Here is a 5,000-nt window from a genome sequence, read left to right on the forward strand (position 1 = left end):
TAGATCTGCTATTTTCAGCATGCAACCAAGTGTTAAATGACTTGTACTGGATCTCTTGTCCACTATAGTCCCTTCCTAACATTTTAGTCTAGTTTTTATTTGTTGATGAAATTGTCAGTATATTTAGTTTTATAGTTTTAGTCATCATAGCTTAGTTTAATTTAGTTTCCATTTAGTTTTCGTCAGTGAAAAAAGGGAGTCGACGAACATTTTTCGTCTTGGTTTTAGTCGACGAAAACAACACTGCAGCTATAAGGACACGGTGGTGGTCAGCCCAATGTGTTCTTGTCTGGAGGAGGACAACTAAACAACATGAAGTGTGCCCTTGAGAGCACGACAATAATTGGGCGCGCCCGCCCGCCCCACCCCTACCCCCACCACACCCAATCTGTCCGCACGACACACACACACACACATGTTGTTAAAGTTAACGTGGTCAGACGAAATCTCCATTAAGTAAGCTTTGGATGAGTATACCTTGCCAGGGTCCCAGTGAGCGCGTTATAACCCAACGACTCCTCCATGGACCAACCCGTTATTATTTCAAAAGAAGCTGATGCTTGTAAAATGTCCTCCAAACAACATTATAGCACAAAATGGCCGTCCTGTGCCTCCCCCCTGCCCCAGTGACCATTTCTTCAACTTAACCCATTCTGACCTGAGATCAGATTCATACGAGGTTTCCACTGGACACACACTGGTCTGATCAACCCATTCTGACCTGAGATCAGATTCTAAAAATGTCAGTCGTTCTTCGATTTTTCAAAAATAGCAGACCTACAAGCTCGTATCGCGCCACTCGGTGGCGCGATATGAGCTTGTAGATCTGCTATTTTTCAATAGGTAAAGCATAACATGATGCTAACACCAAAATGGGTGCCAGGTCAGAATGGGTTAATGTTCGGTTTCGAGCGCTTCAATTATGTAAAAACCTTCCCCAAAAATATATAATGATTCATTGAGAACAACAGCAGGCATGGCCTAATTTCTCTACCTCCCCCCCCCCCCCCCCTCCCCCTCCACACACACACACAGTCCAAATCCTATCAAGCTGTCATTTCAAAGTCCAGTTTGTGGTTCTGGTCCCAGGGGTTCAGGAACAATTAAGGCTATTCCTCTTGGCTCTGAAACAGGACTGGCAACTTCTCAACCCTTACATCATGCTTCTGTCTCTCTCTCTCTCTCCCTCTCTCCCTCTCTCCCTCTCTCTCTCTCTCTCTCTCTCTCTCTCTCTGTCTCTCTCTCTCTCTCTGTCTCCCTCTCTCTCCCTCTCTCCCTCTCCCTCTCTCTCTCTCTGTCTCCCTCTCTCTCCCTCTCCCTCTCCTTCTCCCTCTCCCTCACTGATACCTCTCTCTCTCCCTCTCCCTCCCTCTCCCTCTCCTTCTCCCTCTCCCTCACTGATACCTCTCTCTCTCTCTCTCTCTCTCTCTCTCTCTCTCTCTCTCTCTCTCTCTCTCTCTGTCTCCCTCTCTCTCCCTCTGTCTCCCTCTCTCTCTCCCTCTCCCTCCCTCTCCCTCTCCTTCTCCCTCTCCCTCACTGATACCTCTCTCTCTCTCTCTCTCTAACTGATACCTCTCTCTCTCTGTCTCCCCCTCTCTCTCTGTGTCTGTCTGTCTCTCTCTCCCTCTCTCTCTCTCTCCCTCTCTCTCTGTCTCCCTCTCTCTCTGTGTCTCTCTCTCCCTCTCTCTCTCTGTCTCCCTCTCTCTCTGTCTCTCTCTCTCTGTCTCTCTCTCTCTCTCCCCCTCTCTCTCTCTGTCTCATTTTTCGTCATCGTTTTAATTATGCAAAGACCATCTTTTCCCGGGCGGTCGTCTTGTTTGCTCTGCGTTATTTGGACATGGAAACAGCAGCTTTTACTAATTGACCAATTAGTGCCAGCACCACCAGATTACATCAGGGCAACTTGTTTAAAGAAAGTTAGCGGCGGCCATGTTTGAGCCGGAGGCTGTAATTGAAGTGCTCTGATCGATTCCACTCTCCTTTGTTCCGCTCGTCTCCAGTTGCTCAGTGTCACTATTAACCTATTTTAGGCGGGACACCCCTTTTGGTGTTAGCATTATGCTATATGCTTTAGCTATTGAAAAATAGCAGATCTACAAGCTCATAGCGCGCCACCGAGTGGCGCGCTACGAGCTTGTAGGTCTGCTATTTTTTAAAGATCGAAGAACGACTGACATAGAAACATAGCTTTTTCAGAAAACTGTCAGGATGTAGAAGACATTTTTTTTAATCTGATCTCAGGTCAGAATGGGTTAACCGACACTGGTATCTCTGCCGTTATAACCTCATCTGCGTCTGTGCTTTTGTCCAGTTTATCTATAATAATATTGATGTCTTTTGTTTGATATAAAGTATAGTTTGAGCTTCTACGGCATTTAATTGATACGCTTTTCCTAATCCGTTTACGACCGGAAAAGGGCTTCAGAGTCTTGCTGAGACACTGAGACAGCACTCGCAGCCGTCAGTGGCTGTTAATCTGACTTCATGCTCCCTGCTCTGAAGCCACTACAAGGCTGTCATTTTTTGGGGCATTTTGGGGCATTTAACCCATTCTGTTATACTTTAGCTATTGAAAAATAGCAGATAAACATGCTCATAGCCCGGCACCGCTATGAGCAAGCATGCTTGTAGATCTGCTATTTTTGAAAAAATGTGGCGCAAATCTTTGAATGTATTATTCTTTCAGAGTGAATGTTTTTAACTCAAATCTTTGCTTCTGGGGGGTTCCTGCCTGGAACAAACATATTTTCAGATGGGGGTCCGCGTCCAAATACATATAATTTTTGGTGTCTTTGACATGAAATATTGAGCACCACTGATACAGAAACATACTGTAGGTATTTCAGAATACTGTCATGATTTCTAAGACTTTTTTTAATTCAATTTTGACGTCAAGCCTAAATGGCTTTAAAAGCAGGAAATCTGTAGACAACATTGGTCCAAAATATACGGATCCCAGGTTTTGTAGGAAGTGTCCAAGTTGTAATGCAACAACAAGCATGTATAATGTATTCACTGTGGATTCACTCCATTATAAATGTCAGGCCACGACCTTTTTGTTGGAGAGCCCTGATCCCAAACAATTATTCCTGGCGGGCTAACGGCAATAAATTAAACAACCCTTTGTGTTTGATATGTACAATATGCCTGTCCGACTCATGGGGACATGGGATTTCACTCAATAGGAACACCAAAGATAACAGAAAGTTACTTAACATGCAATACCGTAACCTGGTGTGTGAGCTCCACACAGCTAGGTCAAAAGGTGATGAATGCTATTGCCAATTTCTGTCTGGGGACATTATGATTCTGGCATCCATTTTTCTTTTTTTTACCATGAATCAAATAATCAAGAAGCATGTTTTTCTTATTAACAACAACATGTTTTATGCATCAATAAATCGATGTGAAACATACTATGGTAGCATAAAGCCAAAATTTAAATTAAATTGCAAAATACGATAAGTCAATTGACATAACAGAAATGCCTTTTCATTTTCAGGTCATTAACGTATTTTTTGTGACAAAAATAAATCTAAAATGCAATAGCATTTACATTTAATCTGCAGATGTAGAATAAAAGATAATTAGATTTTCAACAAAAAGAAACGCCCCGTTATAATTAGTGGACTACCGGTATATTAAAATGAAAATGCAATGTAGAAAATGCAAATGAAATAAGAGAAATTATTTTTAACCTTCAGAACACATTAAAGTGAATATATAATGCAATAGCATTTACATTTAATCTCCAGGTGTGTTGATTCTATGACAGAATGCAATGTGATTTTGCTTTTGCTTCATCTCCAGGTGTGTTTCATAAAGGTCTTTCCGATTCTGTTAAATCAGTTAAAGATTGTTCTTGTGTCCATCTACGTATGTTTCAACAGTTGGTCTCAATTAATAGGCTTATTCGTTATCACACATGTCGGCGACATACAAAAGCAGGCATGGCCGATTTCATGGCCAGGGAGTCATTTTGACTGAAAGCGAATGGTTGGAACAGATTCAGCACCCCAAAAACAAAACAAAAAAAAGGTATTTTACTATTTACACATCTCACATATGGGCCAATTTTTACAATTTCCTGCTTTTCTAGGCCCTCCGGGTGCCCCGACTTTGATTGGGTCCCACAAGGTTTCCCAAGGGAGTTGGTTTGGAACAAATTGATATGTGATAGTAGACACCTTTTATGAACACACATCTCTGAAGAAAGCTAGTGGTAACTGGTGGTAAAGCATTTTGTTTTGCATATTTTCCACAACCTCCGCTAACCTGTCAGAGCACCATGCATGCTAATCCCGACTCCAAGCGACATACAAGAGCTCCGTACTAAGGATGTTGGACGTGGCTCCCAGAGGAGATTAACCCCTTTAGTACGGCAACCCCTTTTGGTGTTTTAAGCATTATGTTATACTTTAGCTATTGAAAAATACGAGCTTGTAGGTCTGCTATTTTTGAAAAATCGAAGAACGACTGACATTTTTAGAATCTGATCTCAGGTCAGAATGGGGTTAATCAGACCAGTGTGTGTCCAGTGGAAACCTCGTATGAATCTGATCCCAGGTCAGAATGGGTTAAAGGGACGGCGGGATTGGAGAGAGTAAGGGACAGAAAGTGATGTGATCCAGTCTAGCGTTCCAGACAGATAACGTGTCGGCGATTCTCCAAGGGCCTTTTCTTTTAACATAGTGTGTGGTGTGTGCCACAATACACAATACACACTTCTAATGGGCATCTAGGGAAATTCGTAATAGCATGAATTATTCAGTAGTTCTACCATGCTGCATTCAAAAGTGTGGGTAGGGAGAGAGAGAGAGAGAGAGAGATGGTGTGTGTGTGTGTGTGTGTGTGTGTGTGTGTGTGTGTGTGTGTGTGTGTGTGTGCGTGTGTGTGTGTGTGCGTGCGTGCGTGTGCGTGTGCATGCGCGTGTGCGTGTGCATGCGCGTGTGCGTGCATGATCTCTCGCCTATCAGTGTGCATGTATAACTTTATGTATC

The 5,000-nt window shown here is 43.0% G+C and overlaps 1 protein-coding gene across 1 annotated transcript in view; it reads left to right on the plus strand.

Moving 5' to 3' along the window:
* The window catches only part of fbxw8 (F-box and WD repeat domain containing 8), a 50,941-nt gene that overhangs the window by 33,555 nt on the left and 12,386 nt on the right, over window positions 1-5,000 (plus strand). The gene's annotated exons all lie outside the window — the stretch shown is intronic.

The sequence above is a fragment of the Protomyctophum bolini genome (assembly GCF_963924005.1).
Source record: "Protomyctophum bolini genome assembly, chromosome: 22".
In the NCBI taxonomy this organism is placed as follows: Eukaryota; Metazoa; Chordata; class Actinopteri; order Myctophiformes; family Myctophidae; genus Protomyctophum; species Protomyctophum bolini.